Source organism: Heptranchias perlo, chromosome 16 (genome assembly GCF_035084215.1).
Source record: "Heptranchias perlo isolate sHepPer1 chromosome 16, sHepPer1.hap1, whole genome shotgun sequence".
Taxonomy (NCBI): Eukaryota; Metazoa; Chordata; class Chondrichthyes; order Hexanchiformes; family Hexanchidae; genus Heptranchias; species Heptranchias perlo.
Window position 1 is genome coordinate 38,024,204 of NC_090340.1, and position 9,028 is coordinate 38,033,231.

Below are 9,028 nucleotides of genomic sequence, written 5' to 3' on the forward strand. Positions count from 1 at the left end.
TCAATCTGGCTGCCTGGCGTGTGGGAAACCCGAAAGCTCAAATACTCACCTTCCACTGAGTTGCGATCACAGATTGTGACGCACTCAAATGGCGCCTGAGTTCCCCATACAAATATCTGCGGATATCGTGGGATAGCCAGCTCTGAGTAAAACTCGCGCCCTATGATTCAAGTGGGTCACGGCTATGAATAGATTTGAAAACCAGTTTGTGCAGTTGTTAGAAGGCAGGGATCACATCAGTGAGGGTGATGGGCAAGTGGGTTTTTACGTGAGACAGGATGCAGGTGGCTGAGTTTTGCATGAGTTGAAGTTTATGAATGTTGGATGATAGGAGGTTGGCAAAGGGGCACTGATAAAATTGAGCATAGAGGTAACAAAAGCATGGATAAAAATTTTGGTGGTGGAGAATCAGATAGGAATGGAAATGGGTAACATGTAGTTTGAAACTTAACCTGAATGAGTGATCGGGGAAGGGGATGAAGTCACTCGCAAGGGAATGGAGGCTAGGGCGGTAGCCAAAAACAATGGCTTTTCTCCTCCTGGCTTCTTGCAGTCCCATACCCCCATACCTCCTGACCCCCATCATTCGTTCAATGCTTCAAGCCCCTGTCTTCCTCCCACAGAGCTCTTGGACCCCATCACTGCTTCTAGTCACCTTCTCCCCCTTAATTATCTCAGATCCTATTCATCCCTTCAGTGGTCCCACAATCAAATCCCCCCACCTGTACACTTACCCCCAATACTTCCATATCCCAGCTCACTCCATCCCACTCCTTCCAAATTCAAGCCACCTAACTGATCTCCCAGTTCAACCTTCAGCGTCCTGAACCACCTCACAAAATTGTGAGTCCCCCAGTATCCAGACTTTCCCCTTGAGTTCTGTCACACCCTCCCCACCTACCTTTATTGTCCCCTCATTAACTGATCTTCCTTCTCCAAATCTTGAAATTAGGAATTTCCATCCTGTGCACATTGCTCGCTGCAATTGAAATAGCAGCTGGAAATAAGACTGCTGCAAGAAAAGGAATGGTAAATAAAAGTCTTGCAATGCAAAATATCAGACCTAAATAGCAACAGGAAGTAATGCACCAATGCAAGTATAAATAAAGCTCGGTAATAATATCTAAAATATTAGTGGTTGTGTATTCAGATGATGTTTGAGTGTTTGCAGAGGTTCTCCTTTGCATAAGTGAGTCTCCCTGACATCCAGGTGATGACACAGAAAGAGTATGAGAGGTAAGGAGTTAAGTGAAGCCTCCATCTGTGGTCCAGGATGTGGATTGGCAACAGTGCCTTGACTTACCTTGACAACCCTTGTGAGGTTGTTAGTCTTCTTCCTACACTGTGTGGCAATTCTTGGGGTGGTGGAGGTAACATTGACTGCTTCAGCAATTTCCTTCCAGATAGCCTGAACTGCCCTATTATGGGGCTTCCTGCCTTTAGAGACCAACAAGAGTTGACCCTTTTTAGTCCTTCAGTCAGCAACAGGTTCACTCGGTTAATCCCGGGGATGAGGGGCCGGACATATGAGGAGAGGTTGAGTAGATTGGGACTCTACTCGTTGGAGTTCAGAAGAATGAGAGGCGATCTTATTGAAACATATAAGATTGTGAAGGGGCTTGATTGGGTGAATGCGGTAAGGATGTTCCCAAGGATGGGTGAAACTAGAATGAGGGGGCATAATTTTAGAATAAGGGGCTGCTCTTTCAAAACTGAGATGAGGAGAAACTTCTTCACTCAGAGGGTGGTTGGTCTGTGGAATTTGCTGCCCCAGGAAGCTGTGGAAGCTACATCATTAAATAAATTTAAAACAGAAATAGACAGTTTCCTAGAAGTAAAGGGAATTAAGGGTTACGGGGAGCGGGCAGGAAATTGGACATGAATTTAGATTTGAGGTTAGGATCAGATCAGCCATGATCTTATTGAATGGCAGAGCAGGCTCGAGGGGCCGGTTGGCCTACTCCTGCTCCTATTTCATATGTTCTTATGTAACAGATCTATCAAAGAATCTGGAAGCCTGTCCTACTGTTGGTGCCGTCAAAGCTGCTGCCCCTTCAGACATCCTGCACTTGTGCTTCCTGCTGTTCAGAAACTGATGCACTCCTATAACTAGCTGCAGCCTTTCAAAGGTTGCAACAGCACAGTAATTTCCCTCACTTCCGGCAGTGGTAATCCAATTAGTATTATTAGTCCTATTCCACCCTCCATTGATAATGAGGATCCGAGGAGGAAAGTTCAGCGTGTTAGTGGAGGAGTCATGTGCGCAGGCAGAAATCCCACACTGCCCAACAGGGGGAAGAGTCCAGTTCCGTATGTCTGTGTTTGTTGCCTTAATGTGGAGATGCCGGTGATGGACTGGGGTTGACAATTGTAAACAATTTTACAACACCAAGTTATAGTCCAGCAATTTTATTTTAAATTCACAAGCTTTCGGAGACTTCCTCCTTCCTCAGGTAAATGTTGTGGAGATGCCGGTGATGGCCAGTGAGGAAGGAGGAAGTCTCCGAAAGCTTGTGAATTTAAAATAAAATTGCTGGACTATAACTTGGTGTTGTAAAATTGTTTACATTTGTTGCCTTAGACTGGGAGAGGTTACAGCAGCACCTCTGGAGTAAGTAAGAATAACAGACATTACCATTACCGTTATAGCATTACCCATTGATTTCAACATGCTGGAGGCATTATAGCATTACCAACTCAAGGGTTTTACTAGTCGATCGTCCATGATGTTGTACACAGGGGCTGACAATAAAAAAATACAAATATTGAGAGTGGTAATAAAAGCAAATAACACAGCAGGACTAAGAAAATAGAAACACTAGAAGTGGGAGTTAAGAAGAAATAGCAGAGTTATACTTAAAACAGAAACACAGGGAGCAGCAGTGAAAAAAAAAACAAAAGTATAATGAGGGTGAGACTGAAAAAAACACAAACATTAGGAACAAGTCAACAAAAAATACAAACATCAGGAGCAGGAGTAAAAAAAGGGAACGTGGCCTGGTGTGGTAGATCCAGACCAAACTGTGGGGTGGATTTAAGTTTGTGCGGAGTTGGGGTGAGGGGAGTGGGGGGGGTGGTGGGGGGGGTGGTGATGGAGGGGGCGTGGGGAAGGATCCAACCAGGACTTGACTTGGAAATATATCGCCATTACTTCATCATCGCTGGGTCAAAATCCTGGAACTCCCTTCCTAACAGCACTGTGAGAGAACCTTCACCACACGGACTGCAGTGGTTCAAGAAGGCGGCTCACCACCACCTTCTCAAGGGCAATTAGGGATGGGCAATAAATGCTGGCCTCGCCAGCAACACCCACATCCCATGAACCAATAAAAAAAATCCCTTAAGATTATGCCCTCAGCCCTTTCGAACTACTGTCTGTATGCTAACATGCCCCTTGCAGCTGTATTGCATTCCCTCCCAACCTCGCACTTTATGATTCCTATGTCATGCTCTCTCCTGTGCACCCTTCCCCTTCTCTCCTGCTTCTTTGTTACTGCCTAAGTCCAAACCCCTCCCAGACCTCTTTCCCTTGTCACCAACCTGTCCTGTTCCCAACTTAGCCTTACTCTCATCATGTCCTCTTTGCAGTACTCCCTCGGCCCCCTATCCTGTGCTCTACTTCATCTTCTGTCTTTGGCCTGCTATCATCCCTCCCAACCAACTTATGATCTTTGCCTCACCCTCTATCTCCCCCATCTATGTGTCATCTCTCACTGCTTTAACTTCTCTATTCCACCTCTGCCACTGACCCCTATCATCCCACCTAACCCATTAATGACCCCTGCCTCTCTATCTGTGTGGTACCTGTCATTGCTTTACTTACCTCATTTCTCCCTGTTCCACTGACCCCTTTTATCTTCTACTCTCTGATTGCCTCCTATCCAACTCTGTGGCTGCCCCACGTTATTCCCCTCTCTGCCTGCCCCCCATTCCCCCCTCTCTGGCTAACTCCCCATGTCCACCTCTTTGTTAAACATTCTATTCCACTCCAATGTGCATTTAATTCAGCAGGTTGAAGGAAAGCCAGAAGAAATCTGTTCTTCTATTTTATTATGAAGCTGTTCCCTCATTTCCACTTCAATTTTTCTATATCTATCATTTTATAATAATACATTTGAACTTATTACAACCAAAATCAACCCCCCAAAAGATAATCACAATCATACATTAATTGGTGTCAATTGTATGATAATATATATAATTGCTATTACACTGTTACAAATAATTGACAGACATTAAACACAGACACATGGCCCAGGTATATTATCTCAGATTAAATAACATTTTAGAGGAAAGTTGAAAATACATAATATAAATTCTTACTGAGGCAAGGCAAGAAGTAGGTTTCTCCAAGTGTAAAAGCAGAACAAAGCCAGTAATGAGAAAGGACCCATACCTGAATCATCTTGCCTGTTCTCTCCACAGATGCTATCTGATCTGCTGAGTATTTCCAGCAATTTCTGGTTTTGTTTCTGATTTCCAGCAACTGAAGTATTTTGCTTTTTGTACAAAGCAAGTTCATTACTTGTTTAGCAGGTGATTTGGGGGCATGTTGATTTATCAGAGATTTTAGAGAAAGTCCAATGACTTTTTGGTGTGGACCCCAGAGGAGACTGGCAGGTCCATTTTATTTACATGTTTATTGATACAAATGTGAAATTAACAATCTACTACATTACAGGTTTCTATAAATAGTTTTTAAAAAGTTGCACCATGGAGTTTCAGTGGCTTCAGTGGATTCTACAGAACGGATCTGTACAAGGCCACAAAGGCACTGCCATCCTGCCTGCTGTCCACTCCACACATCCTGCACACCCAAACGTCCCATGACTGCACCACGGTCCTTCTCACTAACTACCTGCTTCAGTCTCGGGTCACAAGGCAGTATTGAAGAGCAAAGAAGCACCTCACTGGTGATCAGGAGGAGGTGAAGGACAGCCTCAGGTGTACCTTATATGGAACCACGGGCAGGAGGCAATGGCTGATGAGTCAACATGGTGGGGGGTGAGGGGAATGGCAAGGGCCAAAAAAATTAAAAATGCATTTTGGCATTTAGAAAAAAATTTAAAAGAGGAGAGAATCCTAAAACACAAATTTTAAAATATAAAATTTAAGCTGGTTCACAGCAGGCCACGGTAAGGGGAAGAAGGACAGTTTGAAACCTGCTGAAAGTGGTGACTTTAAAACTATTAAGACATAGTTTGTTGAAAAAAAAATTGAGTTTTAAAATTGAAACAAAAAAGTCTTAAACTTAAAAGTTTAAAACTAAGGTTAGCAGTAACTTACTTCAGGAGAAAAGTCAGTGTTAAAAAGACAAGATGGCAGCCAAGCTGCCACGGACAGCTCAGAAAATAGCAAGACCAACTAACACCAAAAGTAGCAAGACCAAAATCACTGCAGTGCTCACCACTCTCAATGACACCCGGCCCGCCATGATTTTGGACTGGGCTGGGAAATAGTCATCTAGCGCTCTTGCCCAAAACAGGCAGGAGCCTCATTAACCTATGCAAATCGGGTTCCTATGACATACAAAGGACACTAATGCAATGTTAGTGTTAAAGGGACCACTGGAGGCCGCTCCGAGAACACTCTAGGTAAGTACTTTTAATAATTTTTGTGTGGCTATGAATGCTGCTCCTGGCCCCACTAAAATTTTCCTGCATGTTACTAGACCCTCTACAGCCCCACCCCTGTGAGCAACTGCCTCCCCTTTATTTGAATACTGCTGTTCCATCTCCATGGAGGAGTTTATGAACTCCCGCCACTGCATTTTGATAAGCTGATTGTCAGCACTCCAAATAGGAGGGCAACTCGCTGAGAATCTTTTAATGAGGCCCGACCGTGAAAATGGTTTGGGCTTCTGACCAAGTTCATCGGGAGGGCAGTGGGCCCGCCCAATGAATAGGGTCACACGAGAATCAACCCCTTTATGTCAGTTGGCAGCACTCTCAAGTCTGAGAACGGAAAGGTGTGGGCTTGAGCTCCTCACCAGACTTGAATGTGCAATCGAGGCTGAGTCTTCACCAGAGTACTGGGGAAGTGCTGCATTGTTGGAGGTGCGACCCTTTGGATGAGATGATCAGAGGGAGGTTCAATCACTAATCAAGGAAAGGAGCACGTTCTTCTCATGGTTGTTGTCAATATTCTTTTCTCAACCAACATCAAAAAGTAGATTAACTGGTCATTCCTCTAACCGATGTCTGTAGGATGCTGCTGGTGGATTATGGCCTCGCATAACAATACTCACCGCACTCCAATAGTCATCCATTGTGTGAAGCAATTTGATGCATTTCAATATGATAAGATTCAATATAAATGCAAGTAGCAGCAGTGTTATTATTATAATATTCCAATCCACTTCATCAATCATCTACTTCAAGATCTATATTCCAAAACATTCTTATGGCATTCCTACTTTCTAGAAATATGTTAATGAAAGTTTTACATATTTTACTAGAAATCTTTCACTTTGTTTTTTAAATTGGGTTGATTTTGTATTTTGTTCTGATTCTCCTTGTTGCCCAGTTAGAGAAAGAGATAATTGTTCTGAATTCCCACTGTGGTAAGTGGCATCACTTTTACACCAATGGAAAAAGTTAAGCGCCCACCGATGGTCTGGAGAGATATTTACATCAGAATTTCTGTGGTCAGTTCATTTACATATACATTCGTGTAGTAAATGGCGTAAAATGGGAATAATCTGCTAGGGTGCGTAGAAATTAGAATGCAGCCTTTAAAAAGCAAGCTCTGGCTAGAGATTGCAGCAGCAGGCTGGGGGAGCAGCATGCAAGTAAGGAACAATATTTGGGTCAGTGATTTGACTGTCAGATAACTTGGTTGCCCATCTCATGCATGTTTTTGTGCCACTTTTCTTGAATGTCTACTACAGGAGCAGCTGGCACAGGCAGTCAAACAAGAAACCGGGGCAGGGCACACAGGCAGAGAAGAAGGTGCCACAATTTCACAGAGGCTAACCTTCAAGCCCTCCTCGAGGAAAATGACCTCAGAAGACATGGATTGCTAGTGGCCATGACAGAAAACCTGCCAAAAATGTCACTCGTGCCATGTGGAGGGTGGTGACAACCCTTCACCCTCAAGACTGCAGACCTGTGCCACAATGACCAGGGCTGGCAAGGTAACACACCGGCCACTCTCCATTTTCTTCCTTGAGCATCCTGGTCATCAGCACACTCTTCACCCTCTAAAAGTAATGGCTGTATAACTAACCCTTCACTATACTCTCTGGTTAAGAGGGATTCTAACAGGATCTTATAGTATGGCTGATTTCCTTCAAGTCAGGGAGGGCTGAATTTTGACAGATGAATGCATTGTGGCAACTTCCAGCATATTTCGCATTGACATGCTGAATGCTTTGCATTTGGTCACGTATAATCTGTACATTCAGGGAGTGGAAGCCCTTCCTGATGAGGTTGTTGGGAGAGTTTTCTGTAGGAGCTCACAAAGCAATGTGAGTGCCTTTGATTGCACCTTGGACCTTGGGCAAGCCGGCAACCCTGTGAAACTGGATGGCCCTATCTCCCTGCTGCCTTTCAGTGATGCCAAATGTAACGAAATCCCCAGCTCTCCTGAAAAGTGTGTCAGTCACCTGATGAATTCACGCTCGCACTTTGCTCTGTTCTGTGTTGTTCCTCCTCTTTCATGATACTAGCATACAAGGCTATGCCCATAGGGAATGCCATATGTGCTCCTGAGAAGTTCACGCTGTGGATCAGGGATAATCTCCCGGTGGTCTCACACCGTCAGAAGCAGTGAGAAGCAAGTCCAGGTCTGCATGGGAAGAATGGTTAAAAAAAAATGCTGCAAAAAGTAATTCCCAGCTGAGGAAATTGCTAGTGAAACTCTCCACATTTTTCAGGCTCAGAAACTCCTCATTTCCGCCCATCTCAGTTGAACCTGGCAACAGCTGTGCCGTATAATCCTCAGTCTAACTTACCCTGAGTGCTTTGCAAGTGTAAAAGCCATTGGCCCTGACTATAATTTCTTTAAATGAGGTCACTTGGGACGCGGCAGGCAGATGGCAGGAAGAAATTTTGGCTCTTCGATTTTGGGGTGGAAAATCTACTGAGCCGGCTTTCGTCCTGTTTTGCTGCCTTAAAAGTTACTTACCCTGATTCTGTGCTGAAACTATGCTGAAAGTGATGTGGAAATTCTCCCTCATTGTTGTTAACTTTTCTGGGGTTTAATTAGGGAAACAGGTTACGATCCCAGTTTTCTAGTAGACCAGTTAGGGTGCAGAATTAAAGTGCCTGATTTGTCTGTTAGTTCATTTTGGGGATACGAGATTAATCCTCCAATGGTCCAGTGAGAAGATCCTGTGTCCAATTTTCCTCTTAAACTCCCTGCCTGCAAGCCCAGTGAGATCACTCTCATTCTGGTTATACTGTGCTAACCTGGTGTCAGCTGTGGCTCAGTGGTAGCACTCTTGCCTCTGAGCCAGAAGGTTATGGGTCTAAGTCTCACTCCAGAGATTTGAGCACAAAAATTTAGACTGACACTCTAGTGCAGTACTGAGGGAGTACTGCACTGTTGGAGGTGCCGTCTTTCAGATGAGGTGTTAAACCATGCTTCTTAGGTGGACATAAAAGATCTCAAGGCACTATTTTGAAGAAGAGCAAGGGAGTTCTCCCTTGTGTCCTAGCTCTAATATTTATCTCTGAACCAACATCAAAAACAGATGATTTGGTCATTACCTCATTGTTGTTTGTGGGAAAATGCTGTGCTCAAAATTGGCTGCTGCATTTCCTATATTACAACAGTGACTGCACTTCAAAAGTACTTAATTGGCTGTAAAGCATTTTGGACGTCCTGAGATCATGAAAGGCACCATATAGATGCAAGTCTTTCTTTTTCTTTATGATTTTTTGGGGGATTTGTATTCATACTGCCTGTATTTCAAAAAGTTAAAGCCCGAAAAAAAATCAAAATACTTAACCCTACATTAGAAAACTAGGGATTCGCATTAAATGAAAACTCTGAACCTGAAGTTATCCCAATTCGGCCAAAATTT